This window comes from Ciconia boyciana, chromosome 2, assembly GCF_034638445.1.
Source record: "Ciconia boyciana chromosome 2, ASM3463844v1, whole genome shotgun sequence".
Lineage (NCBI taxonomy): Eukaryota > Metazoa > Chordata > Aves > Ciconiiformes > Ciconiidae > Ciconia > Ciconia boyciana.
Window position 1 is genome coordinate 83,281,345 of NC_132935.1, and position 24,236 is coordinate 83,305,580.

At 44.0% G+C, this 24,236-nt stretch overlaps 1 protein-coding gene across 1 annotated transcript in view; it reads right to left on the reverse strand.

Moving 5' to 3' along the window:
* The window catches only part of MYO10 (myosin X), a 173,002-nt gene that overhangs the window by 147,686 nt on the left and 1,080 nt on the right, over positions 1 to 24,236 (reverse strand). The window lies entirely within an intron of this gene.

A 24,236-nucleotide genomic window follows, 5' to 3' on the forward strand; every position in this document is an offset into this window, starting at 1 on the left:
AAAGCTGATTAAGTGGAAAAAAAAAAAAAAAACAAAAACCAAAACCAAAACCATTCCTTTGACAGATGTGTCCTGAAGAGAGGCATTTACCACTTATTTTCATGACATGGATCTATTAGGCTCATCAGTCAAGGAACTGTCCAGTTCTTAACATTGTTCTACGTGTACCTGGACATTGACTTTTTAAAAGAAAATCTAGTATGAAACAACCGTATAGTACTAGTTTTTCCACAGATACTAGTTGTGCTACACAAGCATGGGTATATACCTTGTCTAGAGGGACATTATACTGGTTCAGCCTGATTTGAATCTGCAAAGCAGATAAAATTTCTGATCAAGATACATTTTCCACCATTGACGGCTCTTTGCCAGCCATCTGATTTTATTCTGGTAGTATTTATCAAAGCCTTCTTGCGTCAAGAAGCATCATTGATAAAATGCCAGTGTTGCACCTGAAAGCACACAGGAGGAATTGAATTTAGCAAGGCAAGGTCTATTCCTGGTTTCTAGGAAGCTCAGTGTTGTCTTTTTCTTTTTTTTTTTCTTTCCCCCCTCATGCCAAACAAGCAGGCACTTCCAAGAAAACTTACCTTTAGTCAAGTGGGGATTCTTGTGTGAAAAAGATAATCCATATTAAACAGGAGACTGTGCAAGGTAACAAGCATAGTTAAAAATTACTCCCAAGAATAATACTACAGCTTTCACTTTGCAAGTTACTGGCATCAAAGTACAAAAGGTTCCGCTTTAGCTCTTACTTCCATATTGTTAAATTTCATGATCCTTTACAGGTCTGACAATATTAGAGGAATTTTTTTGTTTTGTTTATGTCTCCCTGCAACTCGAAAATATCAGTTTACACATTAATCATTTTCCTGGGTTAGAGTAGGTATGGGCAAGAAGGGAAAATATTTCCAGCCTCAACTGTTGCAGAAAACAGCTGTAAGATCAGAGCCTGAAGACAAAAACAAACTGACCCACCCAGCCCACATTCTTTGAAAGTGTTTTATTTTTCTTTTTTTCCCCTCCTCTTCCAAGCTCCGTATTAGCTTGAAATTAAAACTCAGGATTTTGGAGAGACACAATTCACACTTTGGTGCCATAAGAATTAGCAGGACCGTATTCCAAGACTAAGAAAGTAAGCGTGAAAAGGAGAGAGAAAAGAGTATAATGGACCAGTCAGCCCACAGTTCTTTCATTCATTTATTTCACTAATAGAAACATTGATTATTGAAAATAGGAGAATTTTAAATATAAGGTCGTAACTTCTTTTCCTAAGTTGTATTGATCCCCTCACATTGCATTTACAATAGATGATTCAGCAGGCTTCATTTCTCTTTGCAGCTTCGCCTTCGCAATATGATCACTCCATATCTCTACTTCACCACAGGAACACAAGTATTTAAAGTATGTAATTGCACTGAATTATTTCTTTACATTGCTAGTTCACGCTTCAAGGGTTTTTGTTTGGGTTGTTTGGTTTTTTTGTTGTTTTTTTACATGAATCTCATTTGGCAAGCTACAGGAGGTTTGCCCTACAAACACCAGACCCCTTTCCTAACTTTGCCCAGCTACCATGTCCTACAGATGTCAACGGTACCCTGCATATGGGTAAACATCTGTAGAATAAGGACTTACTATGGTTAATACCTAATGGAATACAGAAACCAGGAGGACCAGATGAGAAACACTGGACAGCTGGTAGATTAGGATGTGCTGTTGGACCTGTTCAGTAGCATTTCCAACACCCGTTTCAGCCTTGCTTTTCTAAAGGCCCATCCAGCTGGTCTGACCCCACGCTGAGGAACAAATCCCAGTTATGCTTTGACCACAAGCAGTTGACAGGTTTGGGCTGCTCCAAGCTTAGCAGACAGAGCTCAGCTCCTCCGTTCCCACAAGCCACAGCGATTCACCCAGCAGCTTTCACCAACAGCACCCACTCGACCCTGTTCATGTGCCCTGTTATAAATCAGGGGCAAGGTCCTGAGTCCAGGAGAAGCCCCTCTTCGCCACACCAGCTCCAACAGCAGAGACAGCTCCACAGCCCAGCTCAAAGGCAGGAACAGGAGCCCAGAGAAGCTCAATGAAGAATAAACACATGCCATGTCTACACCTAGCCAGGAAAACGTGGTTTTGTGGCCTGCAACAAGTGACTGCAGCAACTGGGTAGCAGCAGCGCTGAGGCCGATTTGGGAAGCTCGGGCAGACGTTATCAGACTTGCAGCATCGCAAAGAACAAGTCCAACATGGCTTATGAAACAACTCGAGGTGGTGGGGAACCAGTACTACATACCCAGGACCTAACCATCCTTAAAAATTAATTAAATAAAAATTAATTAATCCTAAAAATCCAGGACATAAGCAATTTGCCTTGGGGAAGCACACCCCTCTACATCCGAAGCCCACCTGTGATGCCTGGCTTTTACAAGCAGGTTTGGAAGATGGGATGATCCTTTGCCAGAGCAACGCACGGACATCCTGACAAACGGCGGGCAGCACGGCACCCGCCTGTGCTCTCCCTCCTTGCCTTCCGCGGTTCGGGCGAGCGCAGAACGGGCTAATCCTGCCACTGAAGTCCTAAGTTGCAAGGCCAGCATTACCAACTTCCCACACTAATTTGTACACTGCAAGCCACAATAATCACCGAGCAACTCCCAATTGCCCGTCTGGAGATCATCTGATGAAAACACAACCAATTAAGCAAAATGTAATGGCACGCTTTATCATTAAAGGGCAGAGCACTGGCTTGTTCCCATGCACCTGCGGCAGAAGGGCTGGCAGGCGCAGCTCATGCACAGGGGTGCAGGGGAGGCAGAGGTACGCTGCTGCGCCCGGCGAGCGTCGGCTGAGCTCAGCCTAGCTCCTCACACGACACGTGCGGGGCCAGCCTGACGGCGGGCACCCCGACAGCGCTCAGAGCACGGAGGACATGCAGTCCAGACAACACCCCCAAGGAAGGGAAAGATTCTGTAACTCTGAAGGACATTTGCACTTTTTATGGCACGAGATATCCGAAGCCTTTTGCCCTCCGACTTCCTGCAGCTCACTGCCTTGCATACAGCAACAAAATGCATGTCCTAAAAACAAAAGCGAGCAGGCAACAGTATTTTAATTAAATCCTAGCAGCATATTAAAGCACTCACAACCCACTAAGTAACAGGCATGATCGTTCTACACAGAAAGGGGCAAGCATGTTTGCTGGAGAGCTATGGGAGCTTCAACCAACGGGACAGCAGTAAGCACCCAAAGAAAAGAGCAGTCAGGGTACACACTGTTTAAATAGCTCTTATCTACTTTCAGAAGGGGGGGGAGTGGGAAAAGAGTCAAAGCGTGACCCTCAGTTAGACTCCCTAGCAGACCTGTAAAGAGGCCCACAGATCTACACAGAAAAAAAAGAGTTTATTCCACTTTCCATTTATTTTAGAATTAATTTGCATTCACAGCAGTTGAGAAAATAACACTAACAGGACCCTGTGCAATTACTGCACCTGTCTACGACCCCGAAGAGGTGTACTTTCTTGCAGTTTCCCAAGTCCTCTTTTCATCTGCCCTACCTACCCCCATCAATAGTCCAGGATGCCTGGGAGGAACCAACCCCTGAGACTTTGGTGGACACTTCTCTTGGGTCTGGAGCAGGCAGGAGGACTGGCTGCCAGCTCTTCCCACCTCCTCCTTCTCCAGTGACTACCTCCTTCTCCTTCCCAGGTCAGAAACTCAAGAAAGACTCCCAGCAAATTTTAACACTCAGCCATGAACTGAGAAGTAAAACACAGAAGATTTGATCGCTGTTGTATTTTAATGTAAAAGGACCTCCCCGCCCCCTTGAAAAATGAAGACAAGATACCAAACTGTGAAGGGTAAAAACCTATAACCTTAAATAATTTGTTATTCAATTCAAAATTTGGTTTGTAAATAGCTCATAAACAGGATCTAATCTACCAACCCTGAAACAAACACCAAACTGTCAGTAAATATGAAATAGCTGCTCGTGAGTTACTTCTCTAACCTGTGATCAAATGTTTTTAATAAAAAATCAACTGCAACAGGCATTTGAAAACACCTAATTCACTTCCCCAGCGCAGGGGACAAGGAAAATTAGGTGGCAGTATTGGAAGAGAAATTCAGTCCCAGCCCAGCCTCTCCCTCAGCTGTTGGATGGTGCGAGCAGAAGACGGTCCATCAGGGCTAATCTCCGCTTTCCCACAGGCTACGTGACACCAAAGCAGGCTGCACCGGTGGTGTTTTACATCACTGTAATACATACAGAAAGTGCAACGTAGTAGGAAAGAGAGTTTGGGATCTATACCAAAGGCAAATTTAGCAACGAAGCTTATGTTTTAGGAAAAGTCAGAAGCCATGAGGTTCAGATAAAAGGCAGCGTTTCCTGCATGCACTTTGAACAGTTTTGCACTTGATGGGCTTTAAACTTCTCTCAGAGATGAGGTGATGCTTCGCAAGGCTTCCGGCTGCAGAGCCCCATCGCTGCTGATGAATACCAATGGTATGCAGCAGTGCAAGGTAAAAAGGTGGCCTGAAACACTGCATTCATTATATTCAGCCCCTCAAGGTCACAACCTTCTGAAAAGCAATCTCCTCCTTTTGCTTAGTCCCCTTCTTCTCCCTGACCAGATACATTTCCTTCCAGTAATGCTACTCTTATTAGCATATCTGGTTTGATTTTTCTGCACCTCTGCAACTATAAAATGAAGCGCCTACAGGGCGAGTCACATGAGTCATTATGGCAAGTCACTTTTCTTTTATTGGGATTTTTTTCATATATATTACATATAATAAAAATTGACTCCTTTTAAGTTCATTCACCACTAGGGAGGTGGGGTGAATGAACCACATGCCAGAAGGGAACACCTTTAGCAGGAAACTCAGAAACGGAGCAGGTATTTATATCGGCAAACCTCTTCTCCTGTCATAGATACTTTCATGCCATACACTGGACTGAACCCTGTAATTTCATACTGCTTCCCACGTCGCATCTATAGACAAATCCCCAAGGCAGGTCATACAAAGCAGCTCACACGTTCCTTGGATGTACAAAAACGCACCTTTCCTCATGGCGTGTAGCATCTTTCCGAAGAAGCTTAAAATCTGCACTCCACCTTTCAACACAAAGGTGTGGCACGTTTCCTCACTTGCAGGCACACCTAGAGATTTGACGCACTCCCATTCTGCATCCTTGTTTTCATGACAGGGATGAACATTTCCTGCATCACTCTGGCGCTGATTTTTTTTTTTTTTTTTCCCTTCATTGCATGTTGACATGAGCTGGTAATTGTTAAAAAGAAAAATGACTACCTCAATCTAGTACTTGTGGCAGGAACAGAAAAAGCAGAAACTCAGAGCGGTTGATTCCATAATTTTTTTTTTTGCATGCATGCATGTTTTACTGTATTGCAGGTTGATAGCAGATTTAATTCGAAACTAAACCACAAAGCAATTAGAAGAGTTTAACCAAAGAGAAGTTATTTAAAGCATTAACACCTGATGAAATGGGCATTTATCCCAGAGATAAACGAGGAGTACAAGGAAATGCATCTGGGCTGAGACTCTTCTAGTTTACTATGTCTGGTGTGCAAAAGCATAATAAAAGCAGGGTTGAACAGCTGCAAGCCTCTCAGCAGGCAGAGGACCTTCTCAGCCAAGCGATTTCAACTATACCTGGTAATCTCCCGGAGGTGCATCACTCATGTATCAAGGTGGGAACCCATTGCACCCAAGCTCTTCCCGTGAGCCAAGGGGATTAGCTCAAGCAAGAAGTGGAGCATCACTGCAGCAGGGAGGGAGATTTTTTTTCCCCCGCACTTCTCCAGCATCAGGTCTCAAATCAGACCGCACTCTTTACTGCCAACGTGACCTACTCGGGCTGAGACGCTAAACTCAACTTTTTTGGTCTAAATCCAGGGAGGAGATCCCTTTTCCTTCGCACAAAGGCCTGCCAGCTGTGACTAGCTGCCACATCTCCCCCAGCCTAGAAGCGCCCACAGGTGCCGGCTGTGGAGAGCTGTGCTTCCCCAGGTTAGAAAAACTGATGCGAGACCAGAGAAAGACCCGGCAAGAACACAGCTGTTTTGAGACAGAGATATTCAAAAGTGAAACCCAGCAGACTTTAAGGCTGGTGAAAGTAATGAAATGACGGTGGAGACCTAGGGGGTGCGAAATGTGCATGCGAAGGACACGTATCTTTGTGGAGAGCTCGGGAAGAAGCACCAGGCAGGGGATCATGCTGCTAGCAAGAGCACACCCAGGAGCAGGCACCTCTTTCCACTCTGGCCATCTTGTCTTCAAGAAGTTGTCATATTTCAAAACACACTATCCAATACCTTAGGCTACCTACCCATAGACTAACATATACCTCTATCAGGCAAAAGATCGACAACATACGTAGACCATGCAGCAACTTTAATGCTTTCCTCCTGTAAGGAAACTGCTCCAGCAGGTTTACACATCCCTGCTTTGCATTTCCCAGCTCCCCCCTCACGCTGCCACCCAAAAGGTATGCTGGAAGCTACCAGTCAACACACCGGACAGCAAGCTTTCATGAGCAACCCTTGTTGACCCTAAAGCCCAGAGAACCATGATTTTTCTCTTAGCTACCTCTGAAAGTATCTCTACTCGGGAGCACGAACCTTTACACGGCAATTTATTTTACCTGGCAATGAATTAAGTCAACCAACTCTTTTGTAAACATCAGCTCAGACAATTCCATAAACATCTATTTCCCACAGCGTCGTGCAGTTCCCCAGTCTGTGAAACCTGGGAGAACTTTATAGGCTTGCCATCACAAGGATGTTGCTTTAAATTGTTTATAAAGAAGGTGACTGCACAGTAAGTTCAAGTCAATTAGCAGGGTGCCTAAATTAAAATGCAAGTGTAGCACTCAAAATGCAGTATTACTGATTCTTACTTGCCCAGAGACGTGTTTTTTCTTAAATAATAAAAAAACCCCTAAAAACAGAAAAGGGAAAAAAAAAAAGAAAAATACTTAAGGTATATGGGCTTCATAGTATTCAAATGCCTGCACAAGCTCAGACTGGGAATTTTCCATGACTGCTTGACATAGTGCTATTAAAACATATTGAATCTTACTTACCCATAATTAGATTTTTATGGCACTAAAGAACGCAAGTCTAAAACAAATATAAATGTCGTCTTCTGCCTAAACACAGCCAGTATCTTTTACTACTTTTCATACTAGTAAAAAAGTCACTTCTCATATTACTACACTGTGAGTCAACAAAACAGCTATTTGTTGGGTTTGGGTGGTGTTTTTTTAATAACTCTTAGGTAAAATGAAATTACCTAAACACTGCTGAAAAGCAACTTTTCCACAAACGCTGAAGCATGGAATTGTGCAAAGAGAAGCATTATATGGGCAAATTACTGTAGAACAGAAGAGGATTCAAGAAAGCCTCCTTAGTCAGAAAGAGCACGTGCTTGATTTCAGCTGATGTGAATGAGACGCACACCCAAAAATGAATGAGTGCTTCTTCGGCCCAGACCTCCTCTGGGAAAACTGCTCACACTTGGTCACCGGGAGGGGTACCTATCCCTATTACACTCTCAGAAGTGTAATTTCAAAAAAAGTGAATGTTTTTAAGCACGTTACTAATTATTCAGACTGCTTTACCCAAAATGGTATTTCTGCTCTTCAAAAATCAAAACAACAGCCTGCTATCATTAATCTCAGAGCAGCAGAACATCTGAGAAGCATCTTGCTCCTTATTACCAGGAAACCCAACCCCACATGACAGCTCTGCTGAAGCTGGTGCCCCTGCAGCGCTCCTTAACTCTAGGACAGTAGGAATCGTGAAAAGCCACTTACGCTTTACTGCTACTAAGTGTGGCAGTAGCAATGCGTTCCTCCACTGCCAGCTCCGTATTAGCTTCCTCCAAGCTTTGACTTGGCTAGCCAAAAAGACTTGGCCTTAAATAGAACCAATTTTCTTTTCAAAGAAGTAATAAATAATCTCAAAATGGAACAGTAACTTTCTGCTTACTGCACATACTACTTTTAACTGCCTATGCAGCATATAAAATACTTCATTCTGCAGGGAGGAACAGAGATTTTCTCACCTGTAAGGAAATGAATTTTGAGTCTTTGGAGCTCCACACCACATTCATGTGTGCAGTGGAAAATATTGCAAACCACAAGGAGTACGTGTCTGCTCCTTCACCAAGGAAGTCACCCAGAACTTGGCCCCTTGCTTAGCACAGGCGGTGGATCCGGTTTTATTTGCACGGGCGCAAGGACCCAGGGAGGGCAAGAGCCTTAGGCGCTACACCTCTCTACCCGGGAAAAGGGAAAAAGATGTTGGGAATGGAAAGTCCTGTAGTATTTTGCAACTAGACAACCAAGGCAAAAGCAGATTGAATTACTTGTTGAGGGCTGCAAGTCTCTGGCAGATGTAGCGATGCAGTTTAAATCATCCAAATCCCACGACAGCGTTCACATGACATCACCTTCTCTCTTGCTCACAGGCCAGTCTTCCTACAATTTCCCCGTTGTTTCAAGTATCAACCTGTCTTTGTTTTGAAGAAGTGACTATAATTTCATCACAATTCTAGCTGCTCACGCATACGATGAGCACAGCTAAACTCTGGCAGTGTGTTTATCACCAAACTGAGATCTTTTGAAGAGAGCGCCTATACAACATTGTTTTGGTCACGTTTTCAGTTCCCTTTCATCTTCAGAGAGCCATGAGCATGTTTGTTTATACACAAATGTGACTGTCAGAACTTCCGTGTACATTTTCAGATATACACATGCTTCCACGATGTTTTCTTCTCCTAGGACTTAAATCCCCACCTCATATTCACATAAGCAAGATCCCATTTGTGCAGGACAACTACAAAGTCTAGGCCCATAGCCGGAAGTATGCAGAGACACATTTTTCATTTTAATTCCTCCAGATCACGTTAAGACCCACCTCAAACATACCCAACTTCCAGAGGTAATACACAACTTCAGCCAACTTGCCAGAAGTTTATTTGTTTTGGGTTTTGGTTTGGTTGTTGTTTTGTTTGGTTTTTTTTAACCCCAATATGCTGTACAAGTCTCTCCCTCAGATAAAATTGTATCCATTTATTTTTTTGTCCAAAAATAATTTATGGACACATTTACAGAAATAACAGATGTGATTACATTCAATGGTGCTTCTGTTGCAAAAAAAAAAAGCTTCCAGCAGAAATTTCTCCCAACACGTCGATTCTTGAATATTCAAGAGCGAGCACGGGCTGGCCATGAATCACCCCACACGCACACACACACAGATCCACGCCTGCTGCTCCCGATGTAGACGTGTAACGCGGACAGTGCTGTGCCACAGGCGGTGAACGTTACTTGCCCTGTAAAACCCAGTTACGACCTTACGCAATAATGTACGATGTCATAGGCGGCTTCTTCCTGCCCGTTTCAAGGAGAGAGCAATGTCCAATTCTTCTTTAAGTCTATTTTCTACACAATGCCTCCAACTTGAGACTTTTTTTCCTCCTAACAGCAGCTCTCATGATACCATCTGGTGCCTGAAGGACACAGGCTGGCATGCAATTAGCCCTATCCAGTCCCAATGCAATTCAATTTCTTCAGCAGAGTTAGGAACTACAAGATGCCTTCTCCTTTACTCCTGACTTCATACACTGCTCTGCTTCCTTTCTGCTAAATTAAAGAAAGCATCATTGGAACTCAGCCTTCCGTGGGCTAATACGTTGGCAACATTTGCACCTGTCCAAAGCCAATCGTCTCTTAATGACAGCTTCCTAAAAAGCCAAAAAGATCTCCTATGCAACTTCAGAGTCAATTCTGAACACCTCCGCTACAAAAGTCACCAGTGGTAGATGTTCTTCTCTCAACACATGCCATGCACTCCATCAGTAAGGAGATGGCTTGATGGCTTCATTTAAAAAAAAAAAAAAAAAAAGAATTAGGAATAAAAAAAGTCACTTCTAGCTTTCCAGGAACACCTCTGCAATAAAAGCAGCTCTGCAGTCCACGTACAAAACAATGTAACAATGATCCTGAGATGGATTAAAAAATGGTAGTAAATTAGACAAGTCATTTGTTAACAAAGCCGCATCTGTGCGGAGAGCACAGAGACCCGACTGCGGCAGAGACTCCTGTCCTTGTCCCCGACGGCACGGATGTGGCTGCAGAGGCCACAGCAGCACTGGGGGGTGCACGGGGACGAGGCCGGGCGCGTTACACGGGGCGGTCTCGCTCACCGTTACCCACCCGGGAGTTACAGCAGCCATGCAGGAGGGCACTTCAGTGTGCACTTTGGTAAGTGTGAGAGTAGCTTTGCGGAAGCTATGCTTGAACCATGGTCGCTACTACTTAATTTGTACCAAGATCAGCAGTAGTTACCTATGGGATCTTAGTCATTTTGACTGGTTAACTGTTAAGTGGAGTTTTGGGGGCTTCCTGAGTCCCAACAGGGATGGTGTTCACAGAGTCAGACTGGTTTGGGTCGGAAGGGACCTTTAAAGATCATCTAGTTCAACCCTCCCCGCCATGGTCAGGGACATCTTTCCCTAGATGTTCATTAACCACCCTGTGGCAATCTTGGACTGCGATGTGTAGGAAGCCAAGTGACTCGCACCCAGCTAGAAGCCAAAACCACGAGGTATTTCAGAACATGCTTAATTTTAAATACATTACGACTTTTCTCTAATGCAGGTGGAACTGTGTGTCCCACATTCATCCTGGGATTACCAACCTTACCGAATCAAGATCTCTTTACTTATTTTAAGGAGAGCTACATCAGGAGCTAAATCTCCATGGAAAAAATTACACGCCCCGACATTATGCAAGTCAAGGCACCAAATTTTAGAAACCCAAGCCTCAACACTTTCTCTCACTGCTTGTTTTGGGTTCATTATCTTTAGCCATGATCGCATTGCTTAGCTATAGGTCACCGAAACCCTAAAACTCTCCTGCGCCTTTAAACCTACCCACCCGCACACCTTTCCCTCACCAACAACTTCCCCCTCCTGCCCAGCCAGAAGCCACTATCGCAGCCACTTGTTTGGAAACTGTCAACGTCTGCTGATAAGAGAAGCAAAGCTCACGATCGGGAACGGTCTGCTCACCTCTACCACCCACGGCTTGAAGAGACCTTTGTAACAGCCCTCTCCGCTGCCGGAGAGCTGCTGTGCAAAACCCACCGTATGGAGCCGCAACGAGCAGGACACTCAAAACCAAACTTCTTCTGACTCAGGATAAGCCCAAGAGTATTGTATCTTTATTATTACTTTCCAAAGGAGTCTGAGAAGTGTAACGTGTCCACAAATGCACTTGGCATTAAAGGGGAAAGAGGACACAACGGGTGTCAATGCTTGGTCAGTCAATGCCAAGGCAGAAGAAATCTAGGTCTGAAGATGAATGTCCCAGTTGTGCACCAGTGAAGTCAAAGAGAGGTTAATTATTATTTAGTTATTCATGCAAGCGCCCAGGTTCCTCACTTAATTAGGCTGAAATAGGCTGAAACACACAGCTAAGTGTAAAAGGTAGCTGCTGTTTTAAACTAAAAATGTAATTTGTGGGATCAGCCCTGCACGCAGCACAAGAAACCCAATGACACGGACTGCACAAGGTGCCCCTCGGAAGAGGTTAACCCCAACACCCGGAGACTAGGAAAACCTGCCTCCCCTCCGAAGCCGCTCCCAGACTCCACAGAGGGCCCAGGGTCTTCGGGGCTCTTCCAGGGTCCCCGGGGCAGTCCCAGCACATCGCAGCTTCAGGCTGGTCGGCGGCATCTTCCTCACCGCCACGGCAGGTTTCCCCAAGGAAGAAAATCAGCCTGCTCCTTCACCAGGTTGCAAACCAGGTTTAATTTTCCAAAAGGCAAGACCTAACTGAGGCGCAAGGTACACATTAACTACTCCCCTTCGCTGTTTCCATATTGCTCACGCGGTTACGGATATTGGTTTAGAACAAAATTCAGCATTTTATGAAAACTGTAAATGTACTGACAGAACAGAGTCACTGCCCTGCAGGGAAAACAACTTATTAAAAGTGAAAGGATTCATAAATCATGTATTATTTCAGACTGGGGCCAAACAGCTTTTGCCATTTATGCAAGTATACTTGAAGACCTTTCTTTGAGCAGAAAACAGCACAAGTGCAGCTATTTTTACAGCTACCTAAAAAAGTGGCAGGGCATGACATACCTTACTTTTACCCCACGGTAAAGATGAAAAACTGGAACAACCTCTCTCTTTTATCCATCTGAGAGCCTAAATGAGTAACTCACTATTTATAGCCACTAATGGTTACCACTTCTGAACTTATTTCTTCTCCTCAACAAACCACCTTTCCCGCAGGGAATTTAAGCTTTCAGCTATTTGGACGTTTTTGTTAGTTTTGCTCAGTATGGCTTTTCAGCTGTCAACAAACTTCCCAGGTCATTGAAAAATAAACAAGCAAACAGCAATTTTTTTTTCCAACTACAAAAGCCAGAAAGAGGGAGCAGATATACAAACCAACTGCAATTTTTTTGCTTTTAAATAATCCTGAAGCAACTCATTGTCATAGGTTTCCTCCTATGCAGCTATTCCCACAGCTGCACCTTTTACTTAAATTTAAGTAAATTTAAAGTCTTTTACTTAAATTTAAGAAATGGAAAAAAGCACATGCAATACACAAAAATGTTGGGTAACATCAGCATTAGCAAGGAACAACAGGTTAATATAAAAAGAAAGCACAACTATCATATTTAGATCTGCACCGGCAAAGAGTACAAGGTATCCTTTTCCCCCACCTCTCTCCTCTTCGTTGGTAATAGGGAAAGGAAGCAACAGCACACAGAATGGCAGCTGGAGTACAATAAAATATGAGCAAGATAAATAAATATACACACCCACAAAAGAAGCAGCAGCTTATACGGCCATCACTTTGAGCTTATGGCCATAGCCTTTTCTTTTTTAAAGCACATACAAGGAGCATCCTAGCTTCCAGGTGGTCTTAGACCCTTCCACGGGTGAAGATGCAAAGAGCAGACACCCCAATGGTCCCAAGCACAGGCTCCCCCCGGCAGTCTTGGGTAAAGTTCTCGTCATGTGACAGAGATCTCTTGAAATTTCTCCCTCTTCTAACAATCACAAAGATCTGATAAAAATCCAGCTGTTCCCTGAAGAGCAAGTGGCAGCACCACAACTGCTCTTCTGGAGAGAAAGAGCCACTCGCTGATTACTAGTTACTCTGGTACAGCATCTAGAACAAAATTAGGGGAAAAGATTATCACATGACAACAAGAAGTAGGAATTTCAGTGTCAATAAAACTAAAAAGGGCAATTTTTACTACAATAATATTGCCACCAACAGAGCAGTACTAACAAATGCCAAAGTCCTATTTTTTAAGACGTGCATTACTGCAGCTTTCTTGAGAATAACCCCAGATTTCTCCAATAAACCTATGTGAAACTATCCAGAAGCATGTAATTGCTCAATACCATAAAAAAAAAAAAAAAGATTTAAAAAGAGACAACCCTAAAAAGCAAGACTTTCCAAAATGTTGGCATTTATAACACCAGGGACCCAACCAGAAAAAGTACACTCAAAACCTACAGCCAGGAAAACTCCAGCAGGCCACAAGACAACAACAGAAAATTATTCTCTGACTTTGATAGGAACTGCAAAGCCAAAAAAAGCTTAATTTATGCATTTTAAAGCAGTAGCTATCAGACATCATTGTCCTATCCAACAAGGAGACCCCTTTGAGAAGCCATCCTGCTAAAGCATCTGCTCCTGCGCAGAGCCCGATGCCAGCTCAGAATCACAGAATCATATAGGTTGGAAAAGACCTTTAAGATCATCGAGTCCGACCGTAAACCTAACACTACCAAGACCACCACTACACCATGTCCCTAAGCTCCTCTCCTCCGTTTCCCCAGGAGTACCTCAGGCGATCCCACAGCGGCACGACCCATCATCTGCTGCTGCAGGTGTCCGGACCTTTGCTGCCTTGAGCCCTTCTTGCCCCTTCAATTTAGCCACTGATTAACATACACCCACTCTTTTTTCCTAACGAGAGACAACTCCCATCTACATGCAGAGCATTAGGCACATCCCTGTGCTCCGGGACAGCCGTAGCTCATGCTGCCTACCAAAAACTCCGATGCCTTCCAGCAGAAAAAACAAAAAACCCAGGAAAACAGCAAAGCTTTTGTGGCCTCTCTGACTGCATAAAGCGACTGTGCACTTTTCAAATCAAATATTTGCAAGCAGTATAAAGGAGTGTTTCTGTAAGCAGCACACAAGTTCAAGAAATCAAAATTCAGGATTACAGCCTGTATTTGCCTGACTCCAGAAGCACCTGGAACACAGTAAATGCTGAATCACTATCCGAAGGAAAAGGATCCCACAACTCAATGTTTTCCCTTTGCACTCAGTAAGGACTGCTATGAACAAGCCACCGACAAAGGACCTCTGGACGCTCATAAGAAGATGCACAGATTTGGGTACCACCTTCGGTCCCCCACCAGCTACTGATGGCACCTCCACTTTAACTGCACGGTACGAAGGCATCCTACTGACAAAGGTGTAACTATACAGTAAAAGTTTAACACAAGTATTTTGTTACATTGCAATTATTTTTATTCATGGGCTTCTGTACAAAAAACCCAGGGAGTTTACTACTGCACCAGAACTGTAGTCATTTAAGGCACTGAAATCACCAAAGCAAAATGATGGCAGAAATCGTGCAATAGAAACACAGAAATTGGGAGTAGGGACTCTCAAAACTAACACAAAACAGAGAATCACCCTTTTGCTGCAAGCGCTATGCAACTTTATGCCAAAATCCCATCTGCCATCTCTTAAAAATTCTCTGATTTGGCGCGCAAAATATTAGAAATATAATTGCAAGGGGGGGAAAAGGGGGCTGCTGCGCAAATTATATTTTCCAGCTCAGATTTGCTGCGTTTGTTTATTCCTTGAAATAGCTTATCAAGTATCACATGGCAGAATCCAACTCTTGGAGTTTCAACAAAGAGCTCGCTTCATCGGAGACTCCTCCTGGTGCATGGCCTGACAAGCAGCAGGAAACACCACCCTTCAAAGCCCTGCTGTAAACGTTGCTCTCATTTTCTTCTAGGGAATATACTAACTGATTGCACACACCAAACCAACCTATCCATCATCCCCATCACCAGAAAGCTGTAATGAGGAGATAAACCCTAATCACAAAACCACAGTCTATATTTAATAAGGGGAAGAGATCCAAGAAGACAACCAATGAAGCAAGAAGTCTGACCTACAGAATCGGCATGTACTCCTTGTCCTGATGTGAACTCCGGTGTCCTGTTAACTTGGCTCCTTTCTGAAGCAAATAAAAATATACCCTAACCAAGATACACAGTTGGTTTTTGACCCACTAAAATGGTCAAATAGAAATGATCTCCACTGCTTCTGTAAACCAGATGGGTACATTAAACAAAGGGATTTGACTTTTCCTCAGGATAAACAACTTCGTAAGAAAAACAATCCCATTCTCTTAACAAATACATTTAACTTCATCTGACTAAACATTTTAATGGCACGCTAAACAACAGCAACTAAAATAGGACCAAATAATCTGTTTCCGTTAATGCTGTAAACATCAATACTTTTTCAAAACAAGGAATAAACTTCTCTTATCTCCTGTCCCCAAAACCAGGGCTAGTTTGGCTGAACGCAAAGGTGAGGCGTGAGAATCTTTCCAGAGAAATCCTGCGTTTCTGTTAGCAAGGTCGGGAAGAAGGACGACATACGCACGCAGCACACAACATCAAAGCCATGCAAGACTTTGCCAGTCGCACCACCTTCACAATCCCGCATCATTTCAAGAACTACAGAAATGTTTTCTCCAGATGCTGGAAAGTTCATCAAAATGAGTTTTCTAAAGCCTTTTGAAGGTTTATAGGAGAAAGAGGGCCAAGGCGGTTGGGGCGTTAACTTTGATGACAACTTTCAGAAATATACAGGTTTGTAATTCTGGCTGGAGTTCATGGCAGCTAGTGCTCATCAACCATTTTAGCCTCAGGTCTCTACCTGAGGATATGCTACAGGCACCAAAATCAATCCTGACTTTTGAGACCGTGACAGCGGGCTTGGGCAGCGGGGTGCCATTCTGCCAGCATAACCACGTCAAGTAGCTAAGAACATAAAAAACAACGCAAAAAACCCTCAGTACTTTTCACAACTACTCCAGTACGGAGGCAGACGTGCCATGAGAAAAAGCCCTTGGGTAAGCCTGCTCAGGGTGGGAACATAGCTATGCCCCCAGGGGAAAAAGCAACAACCAAACATTTTCCTCTGTGAAGGTGTCTTTATGGCATCTCCAAAACAAAACAAAGACAGCCTCATATGAACACACTCTCACTGGCCTATAATAAAGGATTATGAATAGTTTCCCAAGAATATATAGGAAGAGACAACACGAACGCATCAAAGTGCACTTGGCCTTTTATTTCCCGAGCCCTTGCACACAGCCGTTCACCCTGTGCGTGCCATCAGCCAGGATCACGTGTGAAGGCACAGCTTGGCTCCTGAAGTCTGCTGCTGAGCTCCCCTCTCTTCCTTCCTCCTTCCCTCATTTGGAGCAAAACAAAACCAAACCCCAAATAATTCCGCAGAAAGAGTTAACCCATCTAAGAGATGGGTTAAAGAGCACATTGATTTCTTCAATATTCACCTTTGCTTAATATTCACTCAAAAATCTCTAGCGAGGCTCACCACAAGATGAAGATTACACACTTTCAAAGAAAAGAAAGTCCGATACCATAAACCAGGCGAAATGCCCCACTGAAGCAATTTAAGTATTTGCTAAAATGTATTAACAAACACATATGGGAACCCTATTCAACTCTGAAGTCTGGCAGGCCACAGGATGGTACAGGAGATTGATAAAGTCTGTCCTCCAGGATGTTTTCCTTCAGCATGCTATTAATCCTAGAAGGAGCAAAAGGTATTATACTGACTCCCACATTTAGGCTCTGCTCCAATGTGCTTATAGCTAGTTACCCACTGGGGGCAGGGCCACGGAGACACGCAAGAAATACAGCATAGGATGTAATGGATCTGAATTTTCACTGCAAGTTCAGAAACCCATACAAGTGACCAGCACCTTTCACTTTTGAAGACTTCCTTCCATACAAAAGCGTAAGCTGTAAAGTTTTCCTCAAAGCTTTAAGAGGGCTGGAGTGCTCTTTGGTTTTTTTTTCCAGTTACCGACTGTGGCTGCTCCTTCTTTGTGAAAAATAACTAAGCACATTTGCTCACTAGGAAAAATTACAAGATCTCATATAGAAACTGTGTGTTAAACCCTTCTACAGAAGAGTTTACGCAAACTGGAAATGTTAACTTTGGTCAGTAAAGCCAAACACGTACCAATTCCTGCCATGTTTCAAATCTGAACCAAAATCACGTCCGTTCCTAGTAAGGTATTCAACAAGAAAAAAAGATGTATTATCAAGTTCCTCCAACACCACTCATGTTTGAGATTTCAATGAAAAAGAAAACCCCAACCCTCTAAAATTTTCTGCCAAATAAAAAGTCTTTTACAGGCTAGACTGAAAAACAGTCACTTGGCCACAAAGGAAAATAGCACCTAAACAGAGAGCAAGTATTTACATCTATCAGTAAAACAAGCACCGGAGTGACGCGTTAACAGCTGAAACAACTCGGCAGCCTTCCCCAGTCAGTCACTGGTTTGCACTGGGGAAGTGTGGGGCCAGTCACAGCGTCCACGGAACAACGCCCTGCAGAGCGGCTGCCAGGCACCCCCCGCCGCGGCCCCCCGCCGGCTCTCCAGCTGAGGACATCAAGAACAAGCATCAACGACGTCTGGACCTACCTTAGGAGACAGTCTTGATCACTGACCTTGCAGAAATGAGTCTAGGGGTGGACAGTACATTCTCCCCCAACATCCTCCTACTTCTTACAGGTACGTTTAGAAATACTAGTAATCTTTACTCATTCCTTCTGTCCTAACCAACCCTTCCCAGTATACTTTTCCAATGTAACGCTCAGATTTTCCATGTAACAGAGCGGTAATTTCTTCTTCAGCATGGATATAGTTTACTGTACAAGGCAGATCTGGAGGATAGTTAATATCAGATCCTATTCTGCATCCAAACTTTGAAAAGTCTTGTCTTAAAAAAAAAAAAATGGAGTGTTTGAGCTACTTAATGGACTTCTAACCAAAAGGAAAATCCACTTAACCTTTCTTAATCAGGGGGGTGTCCAAAACAAAGTTGCATTACAGTAAATATGACCAATGGATAATGCTCAAATTTCAGACATACATAGGACATCTTAGAAAATCCCAAATAAGTTTAAAAAAAACCCAAAACCAAAAAACCACACCATGCAAAACTTGTACCAATAATACCTGAACAACAGTAATTTGCCTACAACTGTTGCCCCAACAGCTAGCCATCCTCCTTCATGTCTCACTAGTGGTTTAAAATGTCACATAATGATAAACAACAGGAAGATCAAGAGAAATGAGAACGCCTAAGCCATGACCCTCTCATACAAGCCTGAAGTCATAATCAATCTAGCAAGTTTTGAGGTCACATCCCAAAACTTGTAAAGTAGCCACAATTAGTGACTTAAGGCTGGTAATTCCTTTCTTCCCCCTCAGCAAAACTCTTAATTCGCAGTGACTTTTTACCTCCTGCCCTTCTACCAGAGCTCCACCCAAAACTACGTTCCTGGCTGCAGACCACAGCCGGGGACTGTGATTCACTAAGGAAAAATACTAGCCCTGCAGCCAAAAAGGTTGGGGAGATCAAACTACCCAGAGGACGTGCTTCCCTCCAGAACCGCAGGGAACGACGTGCACGGTGCTGCTGGCCTGCGACAGGCACACGCTCTCCACACCGGGCACGCAAGGGATGGATGGAGCTGCTGCTCCCCACCCTCACAGGAGACTGCAGCACCTTCCACTGGGGCCGCATCCACCCGAGAAACACAAAAAGACATTTCTCTAGCTAGAATTTTTTAAGTTACATCAATATTCACTCCCCATATTAAAAGGGGGGAAAAAAAAAAAGCAGGCATGCTATTCACTTGCTAGGGGTTAGGTCTAGATTTGTTCTGTGCACTATATAAATACACACACCCACACACACATGCACCCGCGCATGGAGCCAAGGACCTACCACTTTTCCTTGAGCTATCTTCTAAAGCCAAAGACCAAATTCATGAGACTACATTGGTCTTACCAAGCTGAAGCCCAAGATTGAGCTAAAATCACTACAGAGGAAGCGCAACGTGGTACAACCGAGCCAACCGGCAACATAATCATTGATGAGGGGCCCCAAACTTTTCCTTCCATCTTTTGCAGCACACTGGGGCAACACGGGCGCTGAAGGGTTGCAGGGTTTCTCAGGTTGCTCACGGGACCCATGCACTAAACTCTCCAGACGACACAGAAAGCTCAAGCTCCCCTTCCTTTCTGCTTCCCTCTCTCCTGCAAAGTGGTCCTCTCCTGCCTCCACAGAATCATGGAAAAAATTGTGGAGCATTTCTGATAAAAGCCCATGACACTCGGCTTCAAAAATAAGTTGGGACTGGCCGTGCTTTCAAACACAATTCCCTTTTACTGGGCAGCAGGCTGTGCAACAGCTCCAAAACCAAAAAAGAGCCAGAGAGGTTCAAAACCTTCAGCATCACCCATACACAGGGCTCACCAAATGAAAATACATATAAAGAAGAAAGTCTGGTTAGAGCGAAATAGCTTACACACAAAGTGCTGACACACATATACAGTTAAGGAAAAGACAAAAAAAAAAGTAACCATTTCAGTGAGGCAGCACCAGAAGGGAAAAAAAAAAAGAAAAGCCAAGACTCAGAAGCAGCCAAGACTTTTGTAATGGTGGGGGTTTCACAGCTCTCCTGTAGCTGGAGTCTGACTGAACATACCTAAAAAACCACGAGCAGACCCTGCACAATGTAGAGCCTCTATTGCTAATTTCAATAGTTATGTGTTTTGCAGTTTTAAGAGAATTCTTGTGTCATTTTACAATATTCGTGGTGCCAGCAGGGCTGCTAGGCTCCAGCCCAGCGACAACGACTATGCTTCAGTTGCACAAATCTATGTTATGAAAGGCACATGTGAAGTACGTGTAGTAGGCTGTTATGATGACATGCTACCAATGAGCTGAACGTGATCTCCTCACTTACAGAAACAAACCTGCAAAAACTTTATTTTATTTTCGACTCGGTAAGGTAGTCCTGAGCCTCCCTTGAAATGTTTTCCACTCAAAACATAATGCTCTCTAACTTAAAAATAACTGTTGACGAAACAACCATTAGCTTTTAAAAAACCTAAATACAAGTAGTCACAGCTCAGAAACTTTGGAAAACGCAGCCAACGTCAACAGCCAAGAGAGGCACCGTTCCTTCTTGGCATGACTTGGGCACTCAGAAGTCCTCCAGAAACGTAACCTTTATGCCATCGCTTATGGGATGATGGTTTTGCCCCACCAGTCTGAAATGCAGTTTTGCTGGTGTAAGCTACATCAATATCACAAGCTGAAACATAAAACCCCATACTTGTGCTAGCAGCAAAACACTTTTAACATAAAAAGTGAGACCTCCAAGATTGTCCTAAACGTGTAAGCTATGCTGCGAAGCACAGCTGGAACCCATGCGTATCGATGCCGAAATTTATTAGCATCACTAGATTTTCACTTTAAGAGCAAAAACTTGGCAGTGCCAAGGTCATCTGGCTGCAGGGGATGCCAAACCCCTCGAAGGTCTCCATGAATGACTCTGTACTGGGAGGCAGTGATCTTCCAAATGCCACAGCATGGGAACATCAAGGAAAAGTTTGCTCAAGCTGCATCCAAAATAAGAGCTTCCAGGCTTGGCAGATACCACCTCTGACAGCCCCCTGAAGCTAAGTTCAAAGCTTCAGAATTAATTTTTGCCCCATAGCCTTCCCACAGAGGGAGGTTCAACACTTGCTCCTTCAGGACACTTGCTGGGAGCCCTGCCTTAAAATAGGGTACACAAGCAAATATGTTCAACTGTGGAAAGCAGAAATGAAGGAAACCGTTCTGAACTCGAGGCACCAGCAGTACTGCTATAAATAAAAGCACGCTGGACACAGAGTACCTGCTGTGCCTCACAGGAGGCTACCCCGCAGTTCCCAACAAATCTCTATGCAACGCAAGAGAAACACCAGTAGGACCTCTATGATGATGATCATGCTTTCAGTACCCTCTCCTTCGACACTATCTACCCAGACACGCTAGACAGAAGGCAGGAGACAGAGTTGTTCTTTCTCTTTCACTTCCAGTTGTGGAAATTAGAGGTGGAAAAAAACCAATCCTTTATCTTTTAAACTTAGCAGCAACTAAATGCAGTCAATCCCTCAGCCACCCCTATGCAGCCTGTGCTGCAAGCTCCCCAGGAGTGGAGCACCGGCTTGGAGGGCAGGTTCGGACAAGATGACCTCCAGAGGTCCCCCCCAACCTCAACCACTCTCTGACCTCAGCTGGGCCAGCAACTGCCACACTTCTGTGACAAGGACAGTGACCATGGTTCAGTGCAACACGCCGTATATAATGGGCAAAGTGACTTCCCACATAAGACAAGGAAAATGAACTTGACTTCTGCATCCACTTCCCCTGCTGCCCTTGTAAGCGCTGCTTGGGAACTTCAGATGCTGAAGAGGCAGTTTGAGCTTCCCTCTCCTGCCTTTTATGCACCAAATTTCCTTGTGTTCCTTCTCATCTTGAGATGACTCTTCTCCTTCTCATGGCATACATCCCCTTTTAGCAGGGATGGATTCTCACTGGAAAAAAGAAGTCTGACCCCAGCTACCACAAGAAGACTGCTCCCTTGTGACCACCCTAGCTGTTGGTAAGACATGCAGGAACAATTTTTTCAGGCTGTTTTGAGCAACACAACCAAATGGCTCTATTGCACACATCCATACTTTTAATTCTGAGTATGGAGCTCTAGGATTCCTACAGGTTTTAACACTTTATATATGAAAATATGACTATGTAAATATACTGAAGAAGTCACGATTCCACCACCAACCTTCCTTCAAACACCAAAACGTAGCACAGATCAATCAACAGCCTGAAATAGTTTTTAAAAGTCTTGGAAAACACTTCTCCTCTGTATTTCGAATGCAACTTTGTAATTACTTTAATATCTTCCAGCAATAAAAGTATTTTGGGGAGTAAGTTCCAGGGCCGACTCCTCTAGCCTAACTCTTTACTCAGAGCAATTTTTTTTTAATTGGCTGAATTAGAAAACTGGGACAGGGGTGGAAATCAAGGCTCCTCTGGAGACAGGTACAACCACTTGTCCTAGAAGAATAAAAGCTAAGAACACTGAGAAACAGTAAAGGAAGGAAACTGGGCAGCAAGAGGGAGAAGTCAAAAAGCTGTTAAGTCTCGGACGACAGCAGCATCAGCTGATCGGCAGGAGCTGGGTGTTACCCCGCATCACGTTTAACACGGCAAGTCCCAACAGGAGTGCCTCCTCTGCAACACGCACCTTCCTGCACTCTGCCAGTATCTTACCCAGTCGCCTCATTTTGTTCCAGTGAGCATCGTTCTATACTGAAAGCAGGGTACAATCAGCATCTAGCTGTGGAAAAACGGGAGAAATAGTAATGCGGGGAGGGGGGGTTTCAACTAAAACACCTTTTAGTTGTACAACATTTTTCTGCAACAGCCAGATTGAAGACGCTCCTGCCTCCAGCGCAGTGAAGAGGGGCTTCCTGGTAACGCTGAGGAACAACCCCTATGCAGTGCCAGCATATACCCTTCTCACCTACCAGCTTTTCTCCCAAAACATAATTCTATCAGCGGACTTACATCGCTGACAATGAGAGCAGAGCAGACCAGGCTTTTTACCTGTGCCTTTCATCCAGCTTCCTCTTTCTTCCACACATTACAACTTATTTTAACGAGAACAATAATTCTCTCAGATAAGTCAGCAAATATTTTCACAAAGAGCAGCTGCAGGATGTCTGCCTCACACAAATTAAATTACCCTGCTAGTGGCTCAATCCAGTGCCTTCAACAGACGTTCTTCTGTGGCAGCTGGGTCAGGCCCCGTGCATTTCTGCTATTGTCCCTTACGCTCCCTGTATGCAATTTACATAGGCTCCGGTGTGAGGAAACTGTTTATACTTACGGGTGGGACTTTGGATGCAGATTAAAGTCAAGGTGCTGTATTTACTGATCTTTTAAACTAATATCGACATGTTGAAAGGGAGTAAGAGTTCTTAAGAAAGATCAAAGTCTGCATGCAGCAACCACAAATTAACATAAATACATGCTGAAATACTAACACAGACTGGCAAAATTTACTTGCTTTTTCCCCGGGGCAAGTAATTTTGGCTAATAGGGGAGTCAAAACCATTAACTCTCTTCTTCACCTTTATGTAGGGCACGCTACTGTACTTTGTGTCAGAGCAAATGACTCTTCAGATTAATTTTGCAAGGCTATGCTAATACTACCATATTGCTCATGGCTTGCAAGCTTCTGAAAGGAAAGGGCTACATCCTCTACAGGGGGGGGCGGGGAAGCAGTGTTACTACTTAACTCAGACTTTTTGCAAGTTAATCCTGTGTTTCTTCCTTCTTATTGCACTTGACAGAACTTTTGTTGTCTGACAAACGAAAAGCTAACAAGCAATAAGGTGTATGACCTTTTTTTATGTGACTAATTATTATTCCAGTAAACAGATCACCGATTTTTCTAGCCTGAGCATCAACAGCAGCACCGAGAACACGAGGGAAGTTATTTCATGAGGGCAAAGGATGGTTTTGCAGCTTAATCACAGTCCTGTAAAACAGATGCCTGGCCTGCATTTACAACCCTGACAGTGCAACTGCTTCAGCAAGGGGTGCGATTAAAGCAATCGTGCACTCAGTCACCAGAAGTCACAACCCCGATGCCAGCTTTGCCAGCAATCTACAAGCACAACACGCGCACAGAAGTCGCTGCATAAATACCGGACACCTTACATTCATAAGGCTGTATCGACACTGGGCGGGCTGAACCGATTTGGTGAAATACTGTTGTATAAAATTCAGCTAACTTAGAGCAGAAGCGGACCCAAGTTTTGATTTTTAGCACATACCCTGAGTAAGTGGCAGAGCACCTTTGATTTGGTTTCCTCACCCGACGTGATGAAGTTGTCAAGATCCACAAGATAATGGTAAAGCTCAAACCACTGTGAAGGCTTAAGCCTCAGTACTCTGCATTTTGT